The 14,357-nt window shown below is 38.7% G+C and overlaps 2 protein-coding genes across 7 annotated transcripts in view; one reads left to right on the top strand and one right to left on the bottom strand.

Moving 5' to 3' along the window:
* The window catches only part of flrt1b (fibronectin leucine rich transmembrane protein 1b), a 34,581-nt gene extending 20,839 nt beyond the window's left edge, over positions 1-13,742 (bottom strand). The window contains exon 1 of one of the 4 annotated variants that reach the window (XM_030144819.1): positions 13,665-13,742. The gene's annotated coding sequence lies outside the window, so the exon portion shown is untranslated. The other 3 variants (XM_030144818.1, XM_030144817.1, XM_030144816.1) reach the window with 3 other exon arrangements.
* The window catches only part of macrod1 (mono-ADP ribosylhydrolase 1), a 128,485-nt gene that overhangs the window by 45,116 nt on the left and 69,012 nt on the right, over positions 1-14,357 (top strand). The window lies entirely within an intron of this gene.

Below are 14,357 nucleotides of genomic sequence, written 5' to 3' on the forward strand. Positions count from 1 at the left end.
CTGTGATAAAATATAATATTAATAAAAACATATTCAGTAGCTGCAGTAAACGCAAAGGCTCCATCACATCAGTAGCGGATGATATGACCCGGCCGAATGAAAAAGAAACAGCTTTAATATCGGCCTGTTATATATTGGTTTAACGCTCTTTCTGCTACATGCTGTCAGTACAGATATGTATTAAATTATTGGAAAAAAAACCCCAAAACAACAAAACTACACACCCATCTGCCTGCACTATTGTGAGCCAAAAGATGATATACCCCATCTCTCAGCAAAACACACATATTCACACACAGCACAGCATGCATAAACAGCGTCTCATGACAATATGTGGATAGATAATCCCATTAAATATGATTGAGTGTTTTTCCGGCTCAAAGCATTTACACTCTCTTGCTGTCTCTCACTCAGAGAGAGGTATGCACAGGAAGTATCTACAGTCAGGTAATTTATGAGCTGGACACCCTCTCTTTCTCTCACACACACACACACACACTCTACGGTCCACCAGAAGGCACTCTTAGATAGGTCACAATAACTCTCACTAGGTTGAACTTGGCACTTATGTCTTTGGAGTACAATCCCTGGAGTATGTTGAGGTGTGTGTGAAGAGCGAGTGTGTGTGCGTTCATGATGACAAGACGAAACAAGTCATTTGAAATCCAATAAGATGTGAAATGGCCTCCTGGTGGCAGGAAAAAGCACAAAACTTGAGGGTTCAAATCCAGCTGGCAAGCTTTGTTACCTTTCACCTGCTAAGACTTTATCTTTCCTTCTCTATTATTCCCTGTCACTCTCAATTTCAATATTATCTCAGAAAGGAGTAAAATCCACAGGAGCTAAACTTTTAAATGTAAAAAAAAAAAAAAAAAAAAAAAAAGAAAAAGAAACTTAAAAAAAGGAAAAAATCTGTGTGAAAATGTGTCACGTCTGAATAAAGTGAGGGGAACTGATCCACCTCCTGTCAGTCTGTCAGTCAGGAGCCACTCTGCTTCCACTGTTTACCTTTATTCCTCATTATAAAAAGACAATGAGCACACTAAATAAAAGGCTACAGGGTAATTATCAAAGCTTATTCAAGCACAAAGTCAAGCACAACACCCGCATACCTGAAAGATCTCCTGGAATTGAAGGCATCAGGTCACGCTCCTTTTCCTGTCAGTCTCACCTCACAATCGAACATCATTTTGTTATGCTTTGCAGAAATTCTTGTACTTGAACACTGCTTGGTAATGGGCTTGTGTACATGCTTATTTGGTTCTTTGATCATCTCAGAGAGTGTGACAGTGTTTTCTTTTCATCCTTTGTTGCCATGGTATTTATTTTCAATTTGGCATTTGCTGTTAATAGGACACTTGTTCTGGTCCGAAACATGACCAGACAGAGTTTGGCTTTTGTGCAGATTATCACTCTGAAAACGAAATGTTTATTTTAATTTTTATTTTCTGCATGTGGCCTTCAAGTAGATCCAATATTCATTAACTTCCTCAGGTTTATTTCTTTCAAAGCAGTTAATTAAAAGGATTTTTGATCATACATTCACAAAAAAGCACTCCAAAGCTTCAGGATATGACATTTTAACCTATAACATAAACTACAAAATATGCAAGAGATGTAAGAAAAAGACTGTCTTTTAATACCGGTGTGTGACTTTTATTTGTTTTATCGTCTGGTTGTGTTTTTAGATACTATTTATCCTATTATTGTGTATCTGTTTCTGTCACTTTTAGTCTACCTTATCTTGTATATCTATATATTTTTACTAGTTTTATCATATTTTGTATTTTACCTATATCTTTGTACAGCACTTCGGGCACTTCATGTTATTGTAAATGTGCTGCATAAATAAACATGACCTTGACTTTGTCTTACAGGATAATTTAGTAGTCACATATTACATTTGAGCACTCACTGTTTGCCATAAAACAGTAGGTCAAGTCAGGGTAACACTGACAACAAAAAGGACACATTTGGCACAGCAACCAAATTCTAAAACTGAGTTTTTTGTTTTCTTTTTCGACAAGCTGAATTACATGCATCACATGTCAGTGCACAACACTAATTTTTGCTGTGGGCGATGCACTCAAGACTGCTGCGACAGATGTAAACTGTTGTGAGAGTGATTGGAAAATGGAGACAAATTGGAAAATATACAGTAGACAATCTGGATGTTTGTGTTGAACGAAAGACTAAAAAATAGTTCAGATTGTATTAATCAGTTATGGTGATATAGCTGAAACAAATAAGTGAAGAAAACACAACATTCTTTGTGTCTTTGTCTGGTCTGACATTGTGAATAATTGCAGCATAAATACATAGTAAAAAGAAAATATTAATGTAATACAACATAAGAAAATCTAAGAAATGAGAAGATGAACTGCCCTTTATTCACAATATAATCAGTCACCCCATGGCCATAGGTGCTTGATTTATTCATTAATACTATCAAACCTGTCCCTATCCATTAGCTTCCCCTGTCTTTGATCCCAGAAAGATCAAAAGAAATGAGTCTTTGCCTCAAAAGAGCCCCTCATCCCGATGATCACATCTTTGGTCTTTCCTTTTTACCTCCAGGTTCATTTTTTTCTACCAACTTTTTCTTTCTGAACCTATTTTTAAGCATTATCCACAGTAACAACTACAATTTGCCAGATGCCCTCCACATCCATGGCACCATCTGATCATATTCATTAACATGCTACATAAATACTTAATGGCTGCAGTTCATTTGTGTTACATGAATATTAGATTTCTGTATCTCTTACATCTTTAGATGTATGTACCTTCTTCTTTTCTGTAAATTAATAATATAAAATGCAACGCTTATCACTAGAAATCCACCCGTTGTGTAATTCTGGGCTGATAACAATGTTTAAATTGGCAGTTTGACTTCTTTTTGTTTTATACTTCTGATTTTTGTGCCAAGAAAACAGGTTCAGTTCAGCAGTTGTCTGCTTTCTAATGAAGTCAGAGGTATGCATAATGTGATTTTAGTGTCAACAGTTTTTAAGGAATGATATTGGTTGATTAGGCGACTACTGGCTTTTTCTTGCACCAAACCATTGTTATTTTATCAGCTTAAGAAAAAACATAAAACTGGGCAACCACTAGTCTACACAGTTGTTTTCTTTAGTAAAATGTTACATATTTTATCTTCCTCTTTATGTACTTGCACACCTTGTTGTCATAGTGATGTTCAAAACCAGCAAGTGTGGTAAAAATAAATACTGATGTACTCTTCCTTTATATAATGAGTTGTTTTTTAATAAACAGTCTGCTCTGCTTGCCTGAACTTTAATTACTAAACATGGTTTTAACTAATGGTGACCATTCCTGCATATCTTTCTCTGTTCTTAAATTCAGGGGCTTAATAAGTGAATATAATATTCTAATTTTGACTGTAATAGGATGATAATGTCTTGTCTTTACACGTTCAGCTCATTTTTACCTGCTTTATTAAATTAAAGGTGAGAGTATCTGCGGCGCTTCCTGTAGAGGGGTTAATGCTATGTAAGGTATCAGTATAGGTCCTCACTGCTGCTCATAGAGAAGCTCATCTCTGAACTTCTCGCTGTGTGACTCCTACTCTCTATGACCTGCTTGCATCACCCGCACGATTCTGCAGCTACCAATAAATGGACTCTGCCTCTTACACACACTGACACACTCAGACACAAAGTCATAATGCAATATAACACAGACTAATGCAATGCCATTGTGTTTGTGTGAGTGTATGTGTATGTTGGTGTGTTCCTGTGTGTCAGAAAACCTTCTGAATTGTTAAAACCTTCCCCTGTGTAATGCATCTCTGTAATGTTCTTATCTGGCATCAACTGTGGGATATATTTATTTCAGCTTTTTGGGGGATTGTATTTATTACGTCTTTTTGGGACACACTCAACCAAAACAAGCCATAACCTCAATTATATAAAAGCACAGATCGTTTCTCTGCCTTGCTGCCTCCTACAATAGATTGCATAAGGTATAAACTGAAACAACAGCTAGGTGTACACAGACTCCATTCTGAAATGTCGTCTGAAAACATGTGTTGGTTTTTTTTCATCCGGAGCCAAATAAATTGCTGCTTTTTTGAACAAAGACGAACTGCACATTTAAAAGCTACATTTGACTCTTGAGGCTAAGTCTATTATTCATTTTTTCTGTTGAGAAAATTGTGTGCTGGTCTATATTTACTTTTTACATTGTCTTTGCTTTGGAAAAATACAAGGCACTTCTGTATTACTATAAAATATTTTATAGATATGAGAAAACAATTGACAGATTGATGAAGGAAAATGTAAAAAATTACAGTTAATTGCCACATTAAAACATTATTCGTTGTGGTGTCTCAGGCCTGAAAAAAATCAAAATAAGTTGACATATAGATTTATCCATTGTCAATTTAACTGGTAAGATCTAAAAGTACTTTGGTTGTACTAGTCTTTGTTAGTAATAGGAGTTTTATTGATTTCTGATACTATTATTGATTCTGCGCATTGACCCAATTCTTTATTGATTCCCTTACTAATTCTTGATCTTTAAAGGAGTTCTGTAGAGACTTTCACAGTCAACACAGGTCAAGGTCTGTGTTTCTGTTTTCATTTCAGCTTTCTTTGTTAGAGAAAAACGTGCTAAGTGTGCCTGCATGGCATTTAAGTTGTCATAACGTGGGGTATTTATGGTGTGAACTTGATGTGGAATTAGTGGCATTTGTTGTTAATACACACCCTTCCTGTAAGTTTTATGCATGTTTTTATTTAATTTCTGTTTTTAATGATTTTACAGATATTACAGCTAGCACTGGCATCATTCTTTATGAAATTAAACCATTGTTTGGGTGTTACTTGCTCTAAACCATAACTCTGACTTGTTGTTCGCAACAGCATTAACACGTGCCTTTGATGTCATTGTCGTGCAGTGTTTGACGGTCAAAAACCATGCCAGCATCAATAAAATGAAAATTCGATAACTTGAAAGGCATACAATTGTGATTTATCTAATAATTTGAAGCTGATTCTCATGTGGAACCAGTTCTCATTTGTCCGTCTCTAGTTATAGATGAGAAAATGTGCTGTAATCCTCAGTAAATCATCCTGGATGCAGTCTCAGCCTGAGTCTCTATAAAGCTGTTCAGGACATGGTTATGAAATCATTGTTTCGGGGGCGGACTAAACTCTAAATCTGGCTACAAGTGCAGTTTCCCACACACAGGCTTTGTAGGGTGGGGTGCTGGGAAATATTAGCAGGTGCAGGTGTATTAGGAAACCCTTTATAAGATGGTTGACTCTTCTAACCGCTGTCCTTGTGCTTTGGTTGGTTTTTGTACTACAGCCTGTATGTGGTATTTTTTGGTTAATCATTGAGGTCTGGTACTTTCTGTTTTCTGTTTCTTCAAGTATGCATCCACCGTGAAGATGACAGGACAATTTAATATATTTTGGATCAATAAAGCAGAGTTTAGTCTGGTTCAGTTCATCTGTCTGACCAGTGAACTTAACCATTTGCCTTCCTTAGCGAGTGCTTACGTTTTTTTCAGTTATATTAAGGCCGCAATTCAGACACGACGTCCCAGATATTCATTTTTTCACAACTGGATATTGATTTGGACAAGTACCAATGCCAATATTGAATCATTAATAAAAGGAAATGTTAACAGCATGCCCAAGTCAACTACATTGATATGCTCAGTAACAGCTCTGTCCTGCTTTCATGCCACTCAATTATTTACATTTTGCAGTGAAAAATTAATGCTGAATGTCATGACTTTAGGCATGAAAACAAAGCTGTCAGTCTTCTAAATCATTGCAAATCAGACCCCGTTTTAATGACTGTAAGATGCAGTTGGAGAATGTAAAGGATTTTTTCCCCCTACAGCATAATTAATAAATAAATAAACAGACTTAGTAGTAGGGACACAAGATACAGTAAGGAGGTGAAATGGCCCCAGGGTAGACATACTGTTCAGATAGATGAAGAAGTTAAAGTCATCTCTCCCTCTTGACACCTGCTGTTCTGCCAGAGGGTGAGGTCCTAATGCCTTGAACACTGCTCACCAGTACAAGGAAGCACTTACTGGGAAACACAGAAAAAACACCACCAGGGAATAATTCCCCTGGTGCTAAAGAAAATGAAGGAATTCTTATCTCCTTGGATATATAAGCTGGGTTTGACATCAACACTGGACAGTAAATAGATTCCATATGAACCATCCAGCAACAAAGACATTTCTTGAAGCTGCACTTAATAATCCTGTTAATCCTTTCACAATGGTATAAATAATTAAATAAAGTGTCAAAAAGGCGACGCAGCACAGTTGCCAAAAGGAAATGTTGCTATTGTACATTTCTCTAAACCACAAATACATCTAATAATTTTGTTTTGGGGCATGAAAATACTATTGTAATACAAGTATATCAGCTGAACATTGGTGATTATAGGCCTTGATGTTATTTTACCAATGGCAGTGGATATTTATTGGTTGTGCTCTATTAAAGGTCCTTTCATTAATTCTCTCATTCGAGATAGTATGATGAAGGGCTGTTATTTTTTGTAATGATAGCCTTTTTCATAAGACAAAAGGAGGAATAAATAACAACCAAAACAAAATAAATAGGCAGAAATTATTACCTGCTAAACTATCATTTAGACATCGATATTGGTATTAGATCAGATTTTTATTTTATAAATTTGGTACATTTATTTCCATATTATGATGTTTTAGCATTTTATGACACACTTTTCAAATGGCTGTAATTTACATATGTGCATTTAATGGTTTTTATGGTTAGCTTTAGGCAGTGAGAGGCCTTTAATATGTTAAGGGAATGATACCCGGGCTTGGTTTAGTACAGGGAAAGTCTGTCATGTGGTAAGATGTGAAAAAAACAACTCAGTGCGAGTAGTAATGTGTGAACCAACTGTGTTGACTTATATGACCTGGGTGCAAACTCCTCTTTAGTGGCTATGTCCTAACTTGCTTTGCATCCTTCCTATTTTCTGAGAGGAAAGGCCTAAAGGTTGTTGATCCATCACTGACAAATGTCAATGTTTTTTGTATCAATTATGTTGATGTTACACATTTGTGGTTTACAGTAATTTACAGTAAAATGGCAACATGTTTCAGGAATCCAGGTTGGAACACAGTAATTTTTATAAACTGTGCAATGCAAAACATTTCTGAATCTTTGGGCTCCTTCTGTTTTATTTTGATGTTTTGAGTCTCAGCACTCCCATCAAAATACGCCAAACTCACACTACCCATCCATAACTAAACCGCACAATTTTTAATCAGCCAAACATTTATCAAATTTTTTTAGGATGAGAGGAGATGGATGTCAAAACAGAGCTGAAACAAGAGTAAACATCAACTTCAAACCAACAGGTGTCCAGAAGCACGCCTCCAGATGTGACCCACTCTGATTTTGCAAAGGGCCAATATTCACAAACTGAACTTTGAGAACTGGTAATTTGTCAGCGCTTACAACATGTTCCAATGCCTCTAACTGGCCATAAGCATTAATGCAGGATTGAGAATCTAAAGAACAGCATCAGACTCATGTTTTTCATTGTGGTGTGGATGTTTGTTTTTTTTTTGTTTTTTTTAATCAGTTTCATCCACTACCATCCATTACCAGCACAGATTCACGGAGATCAGATATCTTAAAATCTTCATGGAGAATCAGAATCCTTCTGCCCAACAGCAGAGAACCAAGCAATTAGTTTGGATAATTACCCTCTGTTACCTTTTGTGTTATTTTTATAAAAAAAGCATAAAAATCACCTCAGATCAGATTTTGATGTTCTTTCTTCTGATATTGAGTTCACATCCCAGGTTAACTGCAACCTGATTGCACAAACCTGTCAACAAAAACCTCAGCCTAAAAGAAGACGAGTTTAATCTGTGAAGGGTTATTCTTTGGGTTCAGTTTGAGGCCACACACCTGGCGTCTTGGTTGAGTGTTAGAAGCAGACACATGCTGTGCTCAACACGAAACTAAAACATCTTTTAACACATATGCTGTTAAAACTGAGGACTCCTGCTCGGTCAGTGGAGTGACAGACGTGTTAAGGGTTTTTAACAGTTCATCTATTAGCTGTGGGCTCGGGCTTCTTCGTATGATGAATGATGGCTGTAACAGATTTCAGGAAATGAAAAATACATTGACTCAGAGCCACAGAGATGACAATCTGTGTCTGCTAACCTGAGATCGCATCTGTTTGCAGGTTGTTTTTTGTTTGGTGACTTAACAATCTATAAGGTTCCTATTGTGTTATTTTAAACCCTTTCCTGTTTATTGCATTTGAAATGGAGAGTTATATAAGCAGCGCTTCTCTCCTGTCAGATGGGTGAATAAGAGGAGATCAAAAGGGAGGCGATAGAGAAAGAGTGTCTGCTGCCTTCTCTTCTTTATTCTCGCCACATTCTGCCAATGTGCAGTTCCCTCTAACTGCATGACTTGCCCTGGATTCTCTCTTTCTCTCTTCCTCTCTAGGACATTACACTTTAATCTCATGTTCTGTGCTGCTCTCACTCTTCCTCTCTTGCCCCCTCCCCTTTTTTCACTCAGTCCCTTTGCCTTGTTTTCTGTCCATCACTGCATTCATCCATCCATTTCTGCCTTTCTTCTTTAATCCCGTGTTCTGTACTGCTTTGGCCCCGAGAATCTCATTCTAATCTGCTGTCTCAATATGGCCCAATATGACTGTTAATCCATGTGCTTGTTGTGTGCTGATGTATGTTTGTGTTTACATCATACAAGATTTGAGGCAGTTCTGCTAAAATGAACTGGATGATGCAACGTTTGTTTGTGTGTTTTTAGTCTAATTGGTGTCCTGCTCCTCATCCAGCTTTAAGGCCCCTGGTGTATGCATGCGAGTGTGTTTTAAGGGCGGTGTGTCCAAACAATGTCGTGTTTGAGGTGCATGCCCACTGGAAGACAGTTATGCCCTCCTCTAATGAAAAATCCACACAGACACTGCACACAATTATAACACATGGAAAAACACACACTGTACTGCTCACATGAAGGAGGGAGCTGGAAAGAGCGATGGGAGAGATGAGAGAAAACATGCAAGTGGGAATTCTATCTCTTTACAAAGTATAATCTCTCACTTTAATCTCCCTCTGCCTGTAACTCTCTGAAGCCCTGCTGTTTAAATCTCTGACTTTTTCCCTCCTGTTTTCTGTTTTAAAGCTGGTCCAGCAGGTAGCTCCACAAATGAACACACAGGACATACACATTTGTCTCCTACGAGTAAAGCCTGTTAGCATCAACACGCAGTAAAAGGACAGAGAAAAAAACTGGAAATCCTTTTGCACAACCTGAATGAACAGTGAATCCCTTTTTTATACAAATGCACAGTCATCAGCCAGGGATGGAAGCGACCCGAAACAGATCATACCTTTGTTATGCATTTTCTGCCTCTTCTCCTGCTCGTTTCCCTCAAGGCATCCTTGTCAAATCGGTCCCATCCGCTCAAGTTAATACATATTTTTGCGGGTCCGTGAAGTCCCGGTTAGAAGACGCTACAGCCGGGAAAAGGAGCGGGGAGGATGGTCGGTGTGACCGCACCGGAGCTCCGCGATGCGCACTAGTTATCTCCCACCCTGTTGTTTCACTGAGCTCTACTGTAGGTTAATGTGTTTGGAGAGAGTATGTGCGAGAGACTGTGAATGAGAGAGAGAGAGAGAGAGAGAGAGAGAGAGAGAGAGAGAGGAGGAGGGAGAGACCTAACCTCGGTAAAGTCTTCGCCTCCCGTTTCTTTCTTTTTTTTTTTCCAATGTCTTTCCTAACGCCGTCAGTCAGCTCACCTCAGCCGACACCTAATGCATGTCAACTTCACTACTTCAACTCCAAAACGGCTTGTCATAGACCATCATTACTACATACTCCGTTTTTCACCTTAAAGGGCTTGGTGTCTCTCCCTGAGCGCAAAAATAGCGGCAGTAGGTGCGTCGAACCTCTATTTCCCAATCGGTTTATCCTCCCGTCTTCAGGTTCCTCAGTCTCTTAAATAAACCGACTGTGTTTAGTATCAGGTTGACAGGTGTCGCCTCGAGCGCACGTCCTATCCCTCTTCTTCGTCTCGCGCTTAAGCTGCGCGCACGCACTGTTGTTTAGTGCGCCTGTGTCTATGCGTGTGTGTTTGTGTGTGATTGCGCATGTCGGGGGGTGCTCTTTTGAGCTCCGTTACAGGGGTTCAGTGGGTCGCCACGGTCCAGCAATTACCGACAACTCTCCAAGCATTAGACTGACAGGTGCGCGCACACACGCACACACACAACACAAAGCGCCACAGACTGTAGCCGGTGCTGTGGGGCCGCCTACATGCAGTCTGATGGGGGCCCTTTAGATGGAAAATGAGAGCATTTCAGTCCTTGAGGGAAGTGAGGAGAAAGGTTTTTCACACTTGCCAGTGATGTAGAAAAGAGGCCTGGCTCTGTGTGTCAGACTCAGTTTGAGTTTTAATTAAAACACACAGACTAATAATACAACACAAATACCGTCCCTGACATCATGCGTCTCTACAGGTCTGACTGGGAAATGAAAGTCTCTGTGGAGAAAGTCTGCCCTGAGCTAATGACTGTGCAACAGCTGGGTGGATGTTTACTCAGACTTTGTGACCAATGATTTTTATTTGCCTAAGAGGCATACCTCACTATTAATTTGCATGAATCACCTTTGAGCAGACCGGTTGCCACATTTGAACCCTTTGTGTGGCACATGTACAAGTGGCTTTTACCAGTGAAACATGGCTGTTTTACCAGACCTGGCTGCAGAAGGCTAGGATATCACCACCATATCCTGACAAACACACACAAACACAGTCGTACATGCACTGCTCAGAGCTACACACAGGTTTTGTAGTGGTCCCATGTGAATCTATGGGCCTGAGGGCTTTAGAGCAGCTGCAGCACCAGCACCCTCTGGCGCTTCTCCAGTATCTCCCAGTCTGATTCAGAACATGAAACTCCCATAATCGCCCTTTCACAATCAGATTCAGACAAAACTACTGCCAACTATAGATTTAGTTTGGTGAGAGTGTAGTTTACCCACATAGTACTCAACTTTCAGCTTACATATTGTTGTAAAACAGTTTAAAACTGAACTAGGTACAATTCATTTCTTTTTAGATAGGCTTTAGCAAATATTTATTATCAGTGCTTGTGTTTTAAGATGAAAAACAATCAGTCCCTTTGGTGGAGAAATCATATGCTGTGTGTTTCTAATGTTACATACATCACTGGCATCTCTAAATATATATCATAAACATGCCAATACCTATCTACAAAAAGATAATATTCGCCAATTAATTGGTAAAGAATACAAAATCAAATGTTTTTCTCTTCAGTAAACTATTTCATATTTTGATTATAAATAAGTAAATAAATTAATAAGAAACAATGTCAACACCTAAACTATGTAATTAAATGCAACAACATATTTTGTCATAAAGCTTGTAATGTTGAGCTATGTTATGCTCGTACTAGTTGTAAGAGAACAAGAAAATTAATTAAAACAAAACAGTTAAAGGCCCTGTGATTCAAGAGAGAAACTATGTCTCAAGATAAACCAGAGAAATGACCAAAACAAAGACTTGGCACATTCCACCGCAATGAAGACATTGGAAAACACCGTTAAAAAACATATACATTACATATACTAGAATTATAATGATTTTTTAGATCTTAGCCTTCCAATAAATATAAAAATTAACCAAAATATTTATCAAAACTAAAACAAAAACTTCAACTGACTGATACTTTATTTGTAGAAGTGTGAAATTACTAAATGCTTCTCCTACACCTGGATCATGTGTTCATAAAAAAGAACAAGAAAATCTCGCTACTGAGTGTTTCTTCTTTTCTTGGTCATGTTAGGACTCAAATGTTCAAGGCTGTCACTGTCTGTGAAATAATCACAGATAATGTTATAATTCATCGATTTTTCATTTTACGCTATCTCCGGCTTTGTTATTTTAATGTACTCCATGTGGACATTTCTGCTCACTCTAGGGAACTAAACTGTTTTAGAAACTTGAGTCACATGAGGTTTAACAGCTGAAGAACAAAAAGATGAACGCGCCTCCCATTTGACTGGTCATTTGTCAGCAGTGTCATGGATCATTTGCATGAAGCCAAAGTCTCGTCTTCAAGCTCCTCTGCTTTAGTTACAGTAGCTCTCATCGCTTCTCGTTCATTAGTATTCATGTGAAAACAGTGACTAACAGCTGCTTTGTGTCTTGTTGTCAGTGACGTCAACCTTCAAGTCAGGAATCTTAACAGCTAATAAAAATTCATCTCAGCTGTAAATCAAAGTTTGCATCACTTTATCAAAACTTCAGGACGACTGTTAACAGCAGATGTGGGTGTTGAGGAGGTTAAGGTTATGAAAGGTGAAAATGAGTCTGTTATAGGTGTGAATAAGGAAACTGTACTATTAATTTTAGAGTCAGAGAAAGCCAAAGAAATCATTTGACAAAAGAACTGCAGTTAAATAGTGCTTCTAAAAAACGGAGAGATTACAAACGATCAGTGAATTAAGAAAAAATCAGCACATTTATGAATGATCAGTTGTTTTTGTAATTTATAAGGCTGGTTTCAGTTATTAACAGATTGAGATTTGCTCCTTTTTGTCTTATGCGAGAAAATATCTTTGAGTTCTGAGTTTTAAAAAAAACAATCACCGTGGCCTGTGGGAAAACACAACAGACTTTTATAGACTGGTAAATGATACAAATAAAGGTTAGCTGCAACTCTAATTTTATCATAACTTTAGCCACACAGTCATTTATTCTTAGTACTTGTTGCCCTATTGGTTGATGCTGCAGGGTGTGTCATCCTTTAGTGAGCCTGTAGTTAGATGTTTTAATGCTTAAGGATGCATGAAAGCAAATGGATTTATCTGCATTAATTTCAAGTTCAGCGCATTCTCCTTAATCTTTATGATTTCCTTTACTTAAAGTTGTGTTTTATTTTCTCAAAAGGACTACTTGCATTGATTCATGTGGACTGCAGTCATAGTGGATCTCAGATAAAGATGTAGAGCCATGACTGCATTTATCCTACGCCGTATCAGGAGCTCTGTCCTTTTTTCCATGAGGACACTCACCAATTGATTGGCATTCTCAAGTGGACCAACTAAATGATGGCTAGAAATTAAATGACTGAAAAAGGTATAATGGTGGTTAGAGCAATAGGGTAGAGGAGAGAGAGTTGGAGAGTGATGGGAGGGAGAGGGAGGAATACACAAACAGGTTGCACTGGGGCCTGGGGAATAAGGGGGTGCGGAGTGTAGACAGAGAAAGAAAAATAAGATGGAGGGCCACAAAAAGCAGAAGGAGAAAGCTGATTTAACGAAGAGCTTCGAGTAAAGGAGACGTCGGCCTGTTTTCATCATTATTATCATCATTACTCCTGACTTGTAACACAGACAAACACGTTCAACCACACACAGGTGGTTAATTTTACTCTGAGAAACAAAGCAGATGAGTGCCTCCTCTTTAGTCTTTCTGTCACCTTCTTTGCCTCTCCCTTTTTGTCTGGCCAGGTATTAAGCATTTAGCTCTTGTCTCTCTCTGATGCATCAATTTGTCCAACACTCCATCCCACTCTCTCTTTCTCCTCTTTCTTTCTCCCCCTCCTCAGTTTCATTACTTACCTCCCAAGAAAGAAGTACACTCCATCTTGTTGTTTTACGTTCCCGGCAAATTTAGTCCTGTGTCTCCCTTCTCCACCCTCAACTCTCTTTCACTTCGTCTCTGTATCTCTCCCTCACTCACTCTCCATCACCCCTCCCTCTCGCTCTCTCTCTCTCCCCCTCCCTGAGCCCTTCCTCTGTCCCCCTGACACCTCACACTCTCCTCCTCCTCCACTCCCTCCATCAACTTACCCTCCCTCCTCCCCTCTCTCACTCTGTATGTAGTTGTATAACTTATCACCCTGATCCCTTCCCTACTCCGATAATTGGTGCATCTCAGCAGCAGATGCTAGCACGCTTTATTTAGCCGCCTGGTATTAGCTATTCCAATTAGTCATTTAATACCAATAAGGAAAAGATACTGTTAGCGTCCGTGTTCTCTCTGCTCATGGGAAATGTGTATTTGCTTTGCCCATGCAACAACTGTGGGCACTGTTTGTGTGTGACTTAAATGCTCTCACAAACACACATACAGTTACACTCGGTCCACACTTGACCGGGTAGAGGGTCCATGTGGGTTTTAACAGATGGTGAAACACTTTCCCTTGAGTATTGACATTACTCTCTTTTTCTCCCCCTCTCCCTCTAATTAACTAGGTTTCAGTAACAAACCTTTGGGCTTTGCTGTCACCATGGTTACGCAAACACTGAAAT

The sequence above is a fragment of the Sphaeramia orbicularis genome, chromosome 10, assembly GCF_902148855.1.
Source record: "Sphaeramia orbicularis chromosome 10, fSphaOr1.1, whole genome shotgun sequence".
Taxonomy (NCBI): domain Eukaryota; kingdom Metazoa; phylum Chordata; class Actinopteri; order Kurtiformes; family Apogonidae; genus Sphaeramia; species Sphaeramia orbicularis.